Source organism: Anopheles moucheti, chromosome 2 (genome assembly GCF_943734755.1).
Source record: "Anopheles moucheti chromosome 2, idAnoMoucSN_F20_07, whole genome shotgun sequence".
NCBI lineage: Eukaryota > Metazoa > Arthropoda > Insecta > Diptera > Culicidae > Anopheles > Anopheles moucheti.
In genome coordinates, this window is record NC_069140.1 from 85,291,459 (window position 1) to 85,304,966 (window position 13,508).

Consider the following 13,508-nt stretch of genomic DNA (forward strand, 5'->3'; position numbering starts at 1 on the left):
CGTCAACCGCAGGACTCGGAAGGCAGGAATTGAACGGCAACCGTTTATTTTTGCCCGCATATGCGACTGCGAACTGGCATGCGACCAGGTGTGGACGAATTGTACAGTGTAAGGTCTACGACCGGGTTCTCCCACCCGGTCGCGATGGCCTTCACGCGAGGATGAAGGGGATTAAGTAGCTGAAATGAGTGCAAATGTTGTGGCATATGGAGTATCAGGAGTGTGTTGTACCTACTGAGCAATCGGGGGGAAACGGTTTTTCACGATCATGCGATATGACACGGTGCATTGGCCCGAGAAGGAGGGGTGCGGTCAGTAGAGTTGGTGTAGTTTGCGAGTGGTTATTGCCGGGTGTTCCGGAACCACACACCTTTGGTCTAGACGAGCTCTTGGGCACACAGGTGTGCACTTAGGTCATTATTGCGATGTGTGATATTCGAATCACACAAACACACACGTGAGCATCACACCTACACGATTAGGTGTAGTGTGCGCCCCCGTACGTGTAGTCAGCGCTCCCACACGCGAATGCATAAATCATAAACATTGCGTTTTTGGTGTCGCGCCAAGGGTACCGAGGTGCAATGCATATTGGAGACGACCGAATAGACCGATCCAATGACGAATTTAATGGATGATGTTCGAGTATATCCATCACACACGCGATTTATGGGTTTGTTTTCGTTTGTTTCCGGATTTCACGCGTCATGGTGTTGTGTCCCTAATTCCTCCTGTCGTGTGTGCATTAGAGATGTGCACGCTGAGTAAGAGTGAGTGAGTGAGTTGAAACCTTCGAGAGAGTGAATGAGTATAAATCAGCACGAAGAGTTTTCTATGACTCCTTTAACCACTCTTTTGCATTTATACTCACTCTCAGTCTCTGTGCCGACTAGACACTCACTCAGGAGTGAGTAAAACTGTTTTATCACTCTTTAGATTATAATCACTCTGTAATCACACGGGCAGTAAAATCCAAAGAGAGTGACAAACCACGATGGTTCACTCATCATTAGTGTTTACAATCTCAAAGGAGTGATAATACTCTTTTACTCACTCTTACAGAGTGATTATAATCCAAAGAATGATAAAACAGTTTTACTCACTCCTGAGTAAGTTTCTAGTCGGCACAGAGAGTGAGAGTTAGTATACACTTGAAAGAGTGGTAAAAACATTAGTGCACTGCAATGCTTTTTAATGAATCTCAAAAGAGTGAGTAAAGGGTTCAAATCTTTAAACCCACTCTTTGATTCTGATTCAAATCCTTGAAAAGAGTCCAGTGTGCATGAACATTTGGACGTTCATGTTGCATCATTACCCTGAATAAATCGGGCGATCTCGGAAGATGATATTATTCGACTTTTTTTTGTTAATTTTATCGTACCGAGCATTATTTCTTTCGATTTCCTAGTTGAATTAAAAAATATTGTAGGCATCATTGTGTGGGATAGTAGAGCAATAGGAAAGTTTACTCAGGTAGGTGCTAAATCTGTGTTTATACTGTGTGTCATCTGTTCATTTCAAACTCGATTGAATATTAATGAGCGTTTATGTGTGGCGTTTTGGAAAAGCTGATTGTTTTAGGACATTTGAAATATTCATGACCCTTCGGTACCATTGATGAGATGTGTACTTGTGCGTGTGGTATCGATAGATCCAGGACCGGAAACCACACTTTCAGCACGATGAAAATAATATTGAATAGCATTAAGAGAATCGTGAAACACCCAGCAAAACCACCTCTTTTATGTCCGATACATGGTGCAAGCAGCGAGTGGCTGAGCCTTCGCAACGCATGGCAAGATGCCGATAGAAAACGATTTCGATTACATTTGTGACTGTGCACGGGAAAGAAGGCTTCATCCAAGGGATTATAACTTCTCAATCCAGTATGAGGGGGGAGGCAGCAGATGGGTAAGTTTGTACCGTTCCTAACCTCACACCAGAAGTGTTTTTAAAAGGCCTCTGTTTCGTTTCGTTTTAGGCATGAAGGATGGTGTGTTTAATCATAAATTTGTAATTCACGCCTTTGCAAAGCGCGGGAGCTCTATTGTTGTCGTGGTGGTGGTGTTATGGACCAAAAACCCGATACGACGCCCGAATGCCCCAATAGCATGGTGTGTGTGTGCACGAACGGTGTCTAATGTCACGTTAGCGCTTGGCTGCTGCTAGTTGTGCCGCTATAACGAAGAATCCGTTGTATTGGATCAGCCAATTGGACCCGACCTGCGAGAGATATCTAACCGGCGTGTGCAATGACCTAGATTTGCAGATGTGGTTTTTAAAAGCCTAACGACCAAAGGCGCTACCGTTCGGTACCGGTGTGCGCGCTGTGATGATGCGGTGACGCCTCTTCGCCGTATCCGGGGTCGGGGTGTTTAATTCAATCGCTTTAGCGAAGCCACCGTTCGGAAGAATCGCAAATCCTCGACAATGATCCGTATTGTTGTTCCGCGCCCGGTGGCTGGTTAACGGCAATGAGGATGACTAACCACCGCGTCTGTGAGTTGTGTTTGGTATCATATAACACGCATATTGCAGCTGCCGTACTTGCTTTTGCCGTCAGACAACCTTTCCCATTACCACCACCAAGTGGAGCGAGCTATCGGAAGCGGTGTGACGGGCTTAAGGAAAGGAAGTTATGAGTGCATTGTCGGTCTGGGTAGGCCTGTTGCATGATTGATTTATCTGTACATACGTGACGGCAAGCTTACGCATCGTTCGAGTGCAAATTGCAGTGCTCAAGGTGTAGTTATGCCCCACGGTGACAGAGAAGCGTTGGATGTGTGTTGGAGTAAATTGTATCGAACCGATGCATCAGTTATGGAGCACCCGGCTAGAGGCTTGAAACGCGTTGGTTACATGACGTTGCGTTCACGCCTTGCAGATATCGAACGGTTTGTAGCTCTCGCATGGAAAAGTGCCGTAGTCCCTCGGGGGGAGAAAGAACTGACCTGGACCTTCCGCATAATGGCAACGAAGGGATAGTTAAAGGAGGTCAGCAAACGAATGACACTGTAGATACACTCACCATTACACTATTTTCTGATTGATCTGAGAGTGCTGCACAGAAATTTGATTGGAACAATGGGCAGTAAATTGATTTTTGTCTAATGTAAAACAGAGTGACTACTCTATCGCATCTCGATGCTCGTGACGCAGACCACACGAATGGTGGTGGTGACCCGTTGATCGATTTTACTCCGCGGGAGCAGGAAAGTGTGCACCATTACATCTTGAATCGCTATCATTAGAGCTGTCTCCCTCAGGGCATCGTTGTGGTTTCTGTGGTTCGCGAGCCTGTTTTGAAGTTGTTACATTTTTTTTTGCTTTGAGCTCGTATATTTATCTTTAAGGTAGCGCCATTATTTCTAACGTAGCCACAGCCGGCGTAGCGAGCCATTGGAAGCGGTAGTAATTTGAAACTAATTTGTTTTTGGTTTACGTTAGTGCTATCATTATCGCTAGGGTAACACTCCCGTGCTTGGTTAGATACCTTGGGGAAGGTGTATGTTACAGAGATGACAGTTACACTAGAGAGTTTGAGGGGTTAATTATATGGATGCGAAACCAGTAGACATATTATAGGAGCATAAAGCAGTCAGATTTTAGTAGTCAGTAGTATAAAGTTTAAAGCTCCAATTGTTATATATATCCATTCGTTGAACATATAGGCACCTCACAAGAAATGCTTTGGGCAAAGAAGCTAGCAAAAGGAGCCCATTTCCAATATACGTCACCTCAAATTCGTTTGCGAAACGTCTGCTGCTTCTCGTCTTTATGCGACTGCCTAAGAACCTGGGTAGTTCATCTGGGTGATTATTAATCAAGTGCACTCGGAATGCATGATGGTTGGCGCGGCAAGTAAACTTCACTTGTCCAATGAATCATCGATCTGTGACTGACATTGCCCCCAGGGCTCAGAAAGTTGTTGTGCACTGAAGCCCATAAAACACCTCTCAACTCACGCCATAGGTGAGATGTAAGCGTCCGATAGAACAGACAGCTTCTCCGATTCCTATTGTGGACAGACGAACGAAAAAGACGTGTAAAGGACGACGCAAGAAGAGAGATTGTCAATTATTTTCCTTCCCTTAATGAGAAGTATGCAGCAATGTTTACTTGTACATGTGGTGTGTATTCAGTTGGTACGTTAAGAAGAAGTGCCTGAATACCTGAAGAAGATGCTGGAAGATTAACGGCCTACAAGCGCCTAAGATGGGCTGATTGTGATCTACATTTTTGCACGACTACAGCGTCCAATACCACCTAACGAACATCGGCATCCAGTGAGTCAGATGAAAGATACGCTCTTTAACTGTGGCATTTGTGCAGCAGCGCTTCAATGATGTCTGATGAACAGCGAAAGATTTAGAATTCATGGAAAGATTTTAATTGGATTATAACTTATTCACTATACTTGCGTACTACTGTATTGTCCGTTACTGGGCAACAACTAACTAAACGAGCAATCGAACAGACCATGGTTGTTAATTCGATTTGTACACTTGTGCGTTAGCTGTATCCTGAGTGTGTCTCAGCTCAAGTAACCCGCATCCAACTTGTATGGTTGGACATTTATTAAGCGTAAATGCAGTCTTGTCCTGGCAACAACTTCCTACCAATCCGGTTGGTGGAAGAAGACCAATTTGTAGGTAATTCAATTGGGGAAACTCTTCACTCCCCCTTGGTAAAGCCCGGAGGATTGTGGACATTGTTGTGAACCAAGGAATCACCAGCGTGAATCGTTTCTGATAAATATTAATTAGTCGTTTACGGTTCCTTGGCTTGGTGGTCGCTGTCTATCGGGGGGTCGTATTTCTTCTTTTAGCAGAAGCGTTGCTTAGTTTTCGGGAGCGTTTGCGGAGATAGTGGATTCAATTAATGTCCAACGTATGGACGTTCTTGTCGGCGTGGTGTATACGATAGCTGCGGCCGAGTTAACCGATTGACAAAATCTACCCATGTTAATTGATTGGCTAATGAATCAGAAAGGAAACAACGAGCAGAAGAATGTCGCTTTGGCGTGGAGTTCAATGAGCTTGAGTTGAAGTTGAAGGAAACTTACTGACGGTAATACAATTGCGAAGTTGGAGTTCGTAATGAACCCGGATTGATAATGGCCATACTCGGCCGAGTTATGGTATGCATAGTTCTTTCGTATTAGTTAGTGACTCTGATGGCCTCATTTTAAGGTCGTGAATATTCGGTGTGCCGGGTCAACGATTTAACCTCATTCGTGGGTAATGGTTTTCTGTGGCAACTTTCGGGGTTAAGAATCTGGGTCTACCACGCGACTTTCTTCATGATTGAGTGAAGTGGGTGGCAGTGGGGGTCCTTTTAGTTAACAGCCAACTTGGTCAAACTTGGTCAATTATAACAATTTTCTTCACCTACTAACGGTGACCACAATTTGTCATATAATATTAGGCTCATTTGTTTCAGATATTAATGTACTGTGCTAACAGAGTAATTAATTTTAAAAGTCTTTTTTTTGTATTTACTTCTTCAATAAACTTTTTTGATTTTTTACGTCAAGAATTGTTACTCTTTGCCATCTTCGCTATCGGTTGCGATGTGTTGCTACAATTCGTTGATGTATTTTGTTGTGTTGACTGATTTACTTCATGACATTTACACCCTTTTTTTCGTAGGGGCTGTTCGGGGAGGGGGGACCCTGTTGTATAAACACAAACAACCACAGACCGGCCTTTAAAGCCGTATGTATTGACAACGCCAGTGCGCGACATACGCGACGCGGGAGGTAGGAATTATTTTTACTTACGATACGCGCATACCATGTGTTCTATAAATACGTTACGCAAACTGATGGGGGGTTTTGCTGCTTGGAAGCAGACGAGAGATAGCGAGACGTTACGGAAAGGAAAACCTGACCCATAACTTCGTTGCCACCCCTCGGATTTATGCGAGTGTTCGTGTGTGTGTCTGTGTGTTTGTGGGGGGGGGGTATGTATCTGTGCACCCTGAAGTGGTTTGTTCATTCGACGAGAGGGTATGGTGTGAGATATCGGCGCCGAAGTGTAAATGAGCCCGAGAGGTCAAGTCAACGAGTTGGAGGACTGCCCTACCGTACAGCACTTTTGTAAAGAGCGGCATACGATTAGGCGAATGTTTTTCCTTGGCGTTGAAGATAATTACTTTGCTTTGAGAAATATGGTGTAACTAAGAGGTTATTTCAACTAGACTGTTGATATATTTTTTTTAGCGTTTTTGTAGCATTAATTAGGAATAACTAGTTGCGGCTATCTAAATATCGTTACTACCTGTGGAGATTAGATAAATTCGGCCATTTCCTTGTGGTAATTTATCTATTACTTTCGTGAAATAGCCAAGTTCTGTTTTACTTAGGAACAGACTGCATAGGATTTTCGTAGCTGTTCTGTTATTTAAAGACGGGCGCTGATATAATCTACACCACCAGCTATTGTTGATAGTTAGAGATCCAAATAACGTTAAGACGAAGTGTTGCAAAGTTTCGGATATTCTCAGTAGATCTTTAACAGTCTCGTTTATAATCAGAGACGTTCAAAATTTATTACTGGTCTTTACTTCGTTTGCAACAGGAATAGGACGCGATCCTCATAATGCAGTCCTTTTTATTGCATTGCTGGTGGCGCCCTCTCCCGTCATTTGTTCCAAGCTCCGGTCCTCCAAATGGGCAGGTTGTGTCAAAAACTTTGACACGAAGTATAATTTCACGCATTCTTCTTTGTATTCATAGTAAATCCTTAACCTTGGAATATATTTTTACCAAAATCATGTACACTTAGCCAAAGGTAGTAAATGTATTCAGCCAAAGATAATAATTGATCTCGTGTTGTTTGAAATTCGACTGTAAATGGCGCAAGTAGCGATAAGATTTTCCCAACGATAGTACGTATTTAGCATTATCTATCAGTAGCGGATGGTTTTCTTCATAAATCCCTTGGTGTAAAAGTGTATCTAGTGTCACTGGAAAGGTGCTCCCAAAAAACAGTCCAGGAACATAAATGTAAATTAATTCCTCGGTGGCAAAATCATGAGCCTTCTATCGGTTCTTGTGTTGAGATGAGGAACACAACCCTCCACGACAGCATGAGCAGCTTGGTGTGTCTTCCTGCCCGGTGGGCTCCCGGCACTGCCTTGGCCAACAACACCCAGATAATAAATTGAAAATTATTCATGTACACACACACACAGCGAAGAGCCTTCGTTGTTTGTTTCCTTTTTGGGCGGTTAAGTTAAGGGAAAGGAGGGGGAGAGACACGATTGCCTGAGAAAATTGTGTCCAATCTCTGCGGGCCCTCCCATGGGGAAAAGATTTTTGTTGTGTCTTTTTTTTCCATCAAATTCTTTGCACTTCCTGCTTACTACAGCAAATATCGTTGACTTTTGTGTTTTGGGGTTGTGTTCTGTATACAAAGCGTTGAAATTCCCATCGTTTTTCCCTTGGCTCATTTTGGAATGCTTGTAATTTTTGAGTCTTGATCTCAAAAGGGAGGAAGTAGAATGTTGTTTATAGGTGGAGTCAATAACCTTACTTTCGAGTGGGCAGAATGATTTACGTGTGTAATCATAATCAAAATGCTTATGTGCATACTCGTCTCTTTAGTGTTAGGAATATTTAATTGTTGCGATTTGGAATTTTTTGGATCGAAGTAACCATAGGAAAAAGTAATATTGTAAGCCGCATGAAAAATAGTTTAAGGAAGCTATGATTTTTTGTTAAAATGGGTATATAAGCGGGAGCAATGGTTGAATAAAGCAGTTTTCGTAAATCGGTTGAAGTAGAAACAGCGAAGAGTGAAGGTTTCTTTTATCAGAGCTCTGGTTTTCGGCACCTTACCCCCTTCTGTCTGAATAGGCTCCCCAAGCATTGGATAAGGAGCAACTAGCGGGAAGGTCTGGTAAGCGGGACGAATAACCACCTCTGCTTCACCGGGAAAACTCCGTTACCGTCGCACGGAGTCTTCAGCAAAAGGATCAGTCCTTCGCGTGGTCTGCCGAAGAAGCTCGGCGTGTAACATTTGGTGGCTCCAGAGAGGAAGAAATCAGAAGACGTCGTACCGTCGAACCGAGAAAAGAAGATATCGTTTTGAAAACAGAATCGTTCTATCGAAGATTCCGTGACGTAGAACATTTCGATTGAAGATAATTGATTATTCCTGTTCATCGGAAAGGAATCTGCGTTTTGATTAACAATTGCGCAGGTATACTAACTTTCAACCATGGCGAACAGGAAACTATATTTCGTGGAAAATGAAAATGGAAATTGTCGTTTGTGCTACGAAGCTGACGATCCCAATGAAATGGTCCGCTGCGATGAATGTGATCGCTGGTATCACGCTTCATGTGCAAAGATACTGCGATTACCGAAATATGATGAAACATTTACGTGTGAGAAGTGTAACGACGATAGAGCTGAATATTCACGGATGTCCAAGAATGATTCAACAATTCAAGCGTTAGTAGAAGCTTTGAAAGCAAGTGGTCTGAACGCAGCAACGAGTATGAAGCGCATGTCGCTTAGCAAATTGCCATATTTTGATGGAAAACCCAAAGATTGGTCCAAGTTCAAACGAACCTTTGAAGAAACCTCTAAGGAAGGAGAATTCAGCAATTTAGAGAATCTTAACCGTCTTCAGCATGCATTGAAAGGAGATGCGGAACGATGTGTTCGGAGATTATTCCTTGATCCGGATAATGTTCCAACCATCATTTTGAAACTAGAAGAACAATTTGGAAGACCAAAACAAGTGTACAACGATTTGTTAAAAGAAGTCTTGAGAGTGAAGCTCGATAACGAAATGAAGATTCCCGAGCTATCAGATGCATTAGAAGACATGATTACTAACCTCAAGGCTATGAAATGGGAGGCGTATTTACAAGATCATCGTTTAGTAGATGAATTAGCCTTCAAGTTATCTACAAGCAAGCAATTAAAATGGATAGAATACAAAGAACATATTGAGAAAGCCTACGAAGTACCGAACGTGCTACATTTCAGTCAATGGCTTCTTCCTATTGCTGAAAAGATTAGAAAGCTGCCTAAAAACGCAGAACGACCACGACAATCGGTAAATTTTAACCAGCCTCAAAATGTAAGTGTTCCATCGAATCACCAACGTCCTCCACAATTGAATTATAAACGGCCTATATATCCTCGAAATACACCTTCAGGACAGCAACCGCGAAACACTCGAGCATTCGTAAAACCATCTAATTCACACCAAGGAAGCATTCAACCGCGTATTCCTCAACAATCATGCCCATTTTGCAATGGATGCCATGCATTGCATCGATGTGAACGTTTTAAGAATATTCCAGCAGATGAGCGGCTCAAGGTAGCTATAGACAGCAAACAGTGTCAAGCATGTTTAAAATCTAACAATCATAATATGAGCAACTGTTACGCGGCCAAGGAATGTGGTATTCAAGGTTGCAAAGAACATCATCACCAGTTGTTGCACATTGAAAACACAGCGAGGATGAATTATCATCAGACTATACAGAACGTATATTATCAAATCGTTCCTGTTGTGTTACGAAATGGGAATATTACTGTGAAAACCCACGCTTTCCTGGATGCTGGATCATCACTAACATTAATTGAAGAAAAGATGGCAAATAAATTAAAGTTGGACGGAGCAAAGGACCCTCTTATGCTTACATGGACGCAAAATCTTTCGATGAAAGAAGATAATAGCAGAAGAGTAAACTGCATGATCCGTGGCGTCAACGAAAAGAAAGAGCACGAGTTAAAAGGCATTCGAACGGTGAAGAACTTACAATTGCCAAACCAGTCACTGTTTGGGACAAAGCTAGCAGTTCGATATCCGTATCTGAAAGATATTAAAATAACGGATTATGAAAAGGCATATCCTACTATATTGATTGGATTGAATCATAGCCATTTATTAATGCCATTAGGCCGGAAAATGGGACGACCAGATGAACCAATGGCGATTAAAACAAAGCTTGGTTGGTTGATTTTTGGCATTGACAAATCAAACGCAAAAATGGAAGAGAATCACATATTGATTCATAAAAGCGAAGAATTGATGACCGATATGATAAAAAGATATTTTTCAACCGAGGAGTTTGGAGTGAAACCTGTGAAAACAGTGAAATGTCAAGCGATAGAAAGAGCCAAGTCTATTATTCAGCAAACACTCAAGAAAAAGGATGGTCGATACGAAGTAGGCTTGCTTTGGAAAAATGACGACATCGTTTTACCGAATAGCTATAACAACGCACTTCGTCGCTTGGTAACACAAGAAAAGCAACTAGATAAAAACCCGGAATTGAAAACGTGGCTGTGCAATACCTTCAAGGAGTATCAGCAGAAAGGATATCTGCGTAAGCTGAGTCAGGAAGAAATATCTCGACACTCTCCAAGAACATTCTACATCCCACATTTCGTGATAGTAAACAAAAATAAGCCAATTCCGAAACCAAGGTTAGTTTTCGACGCCGCAGCAACGATTAACGGTGTTTCTTTAAATTCAGTATTGCTAACCGGACCAGATGAAATGGCATCATTGTTTGGAGTACTTTTGAGATTCCGTGAAGGACCCATCTGTATATGCGGGGACATCAAGGAGATGTTTCATCAAGTAAGAATACGTCCAGAGGATCAAGACGCACAGCGAATTTTATGGCGAGACGGCAACTCTAGTAAGAATCCCGATACCTACGTCATGCAGGTTATGACGTTTGGAGCAACGTGTTCACCAGCGTGTGCTCAGGTTGCGAAAAATCGAAATGCCGAGGAGAACAAAAACAAGTATCCGTTAGCACTCGAACCTATTAAAAATCAACACTATGTGGATGATTACCTCGATAGTTTCTTTTCGATGGAGAAAGCAATCGCAACAGTAAAACAAGTCATCGAAGCCCACGATGATGGAGGATTTTATATTCGAAACTTTGTGTCAAACAAACAGGAGTTAATGAACAACATCTCGCAAGAACGCCATCAAGTAAGAACTTTGGTTGATATTAAAGAAAAGGATGAAGCTATGGAAAAGATTTTAGGTGTTCAATGGAATACTCGAAATGATTATTTTAGCTACAAAGTCGATCTGAAACGTATTGATGCAGAAAAGAAGCCTACTAAGAGAGAAGCATTGAGCTTTGTAATGAGTGCTTATGATCCACTTGGACTCATTAGCCACATCACCATACATGGTCGAATAATTATGCAAGCCATCAACATTGCCACGGAAGATTGGGATGGAAAGATTCCCGATGCATTGTATGAAAAGTGGCGTGAATGGCTGAAAATGATTGAAAGTGCTAGACACCTGGCCATCCCAAGACCAATAGTAGCGTCGATCACGAGTCCAGTTGAAATACATACATTTGTCGATGCATCACTAGAAGCATTTGCTGCTGCTGTTTATGCGAGAAGTAATATCAATGGATGCTACGTAGTACGTTTGATAGCCGCAAAAGCTAGAGTAGCACCAACGAAAGCACTATCAATTCCGAAGCTGGAACTACAGGCAGCTATTCTTGGAACGAGGCTGACCGCCACTGTAAAAAAGGAGCTTCGTTTGAACATTAGCAGAACTATTTATTGGACTGATTCGAAGACTGTGCTATCGTGGATAAATAGTGAACAACGAAAATACGACGTGTTCGTATCTCATCGCATAAGTGAGATACTTGATTCAACTAGTATGGATCAATGGAGATGGGTACCGTCTAAGGAAAATCCCGCTGATGTCGCCACGAAGATGAGCAATAATTCGTGGATGTGGTTTAATGGACCTGAATTTTTATTAGAAAAGGAACAAGAATGGCCAGGAGTTACAGAGATAGCTCACATAAAGAACGTAGTAGCTGTTCAAAAAGAAATAGTGATACCAGAAAACCAGTTTTCTTCATGGGAAAAATTGCTGAGACATACTGTTATTATGAAGAAGTTCGTAGATTTTTTGAAGAATCGCAACGCATTTTCCCGCGTTATTTCCGTCGAAGATGTGAAAGTCGCAAAGAATGCACTTTTTCGAAGAGCCCAGTGGGAAGGATTTCCGGAAGAAATGCAGGCGTTATGCAGCAAGAAGGAAATTTCAAACAAAAGCAGTATTCGATCGTTGATGCCGTTCATCGACGAATTTGGAGTATTAAGATCACGAGGACGATTAGAAAATGCAACGCAACTGCCATCTAATGCACGAACACCAATTTTATTACCACAAAAGGTACGCATCGTGAAATTACTCGTTCGAAGTTATCACGAGAAATACTTACATCAAGGAGATAATGCAGTCATCGCAGTGCTAAGACAAACGTTTTGGATCGTAAATTTGCGAAATGTATTACGAAACATCAAAAGCTGCTGCCAAAAATGCATTCTGAATACAGCAGCTCCGAAAGCACCATTAATGGCACCTTTACCTTCCTTTCGTACTCATCCGTATAATCCACCATTCATGCATACGGGAGTAGATTATTTCGGACCAATTGATGTCACTGTGAAGAGATCGACTGAGAAACGCTGGGGAGCGATTTTTACATGTATGAACACGAGAGCGGTACATTTAGAATTGGCAGAGAAATTGGATACTGATAGCTTCATGGTATGTTTAAAGAATTTTCTTCATCGGCGCGGAAAGATTACGCATTTATATAGTGACAATGGAACAAATTTCGTGGGAGCCGAAAAAGAATTGAAGAAAATTGTTCAAGATATAGACCAACGAATGGGGCGCGAAGCAGCAATACAGTACAACATTGAATGGAAGTTTAACCCGCCAGCTTCACCGCACTTTGGAGGTTCCTGGGAGCGTCTAATTCAAATAATTAAAAAAGCACTAAGACATATGGTAGCAGAATGGAAATTACGAAACCCAACGCCAGAAACGCTCAGGTCAACGCTCATTCAAATAGAATCCTTAATCAATTCGCGACCTTTAACACATATACCATTGACTTCAGAAGATGAAGAAGTACTAACACCATTCCATTTCCTTATCGGAAGAGGTGTAAATTGTTTGCCGTCCCCGGAAGATTCCTCACCTATTTCCCGTCAGCAATATAAATTAATCGAACACAACGCCAAAGTATTCTGGGATCGATGGAAAAAAGAATATCTGCCTACATTATTAAAAAGAAACAAATGGACTTGCAAAATAGAACCAATCAAGATCGGCGATATCGTGGTGGTCAGTAATGACAATGCTCCACCTGGAAAATGGTTAAAGGGAAAGGTAGTGGAAACAGCAATAGCCCCGGATGGACAGGTACGATCGGTTATTGTAAAAACTATACAAGGATTGATAAAAAGACCAGCTATAAAGGTTGCAGTCATAGATGTGACGCCGAAAGAGCATCTACTAGTAGTAAACAAATTTTCAAAGAAACCTGGAAAGAGAGATCAATCGGATAATGCGAGCAGCCCAATGAAGAAGAAATACAAGATCGAATCGCGCAATTAAGAATCAAGGAAATTGAAACAAAAATCACAACGCTGAAGATATTATTTTGCATAATTCACCGGGTTG

The 13,508-nt window shown here is 42.0% G+C and overlaps 1 protein-coding gene across 2 annotated transcripts in view; it reads left to right on the top strand.

Annotated features, from left to right (window-relative positions):
• The first annotated feature begins 5,672 nt into the window (after positions 1-5,672).
• Positions 5,673-13,508, top strand: part of LOC128310263 (dnaJ homolog subfamily B member 6) — a 43,019-nt gene continuing 35,183 nt past the window's right edge. Inside the window, exon 1 of one of the 2 annotated variants that reach the window (XM_053046862.1) lies at positions 5,673-5,761. The gene's annotated coding sequence lies outside the window, so the exon portion shown is untranslated. The remainder of the gene's footprint in view (positions 5,762-13,508) is intronic. The other variant, XM_053046863.1, reaches the window with a different exon arrangement.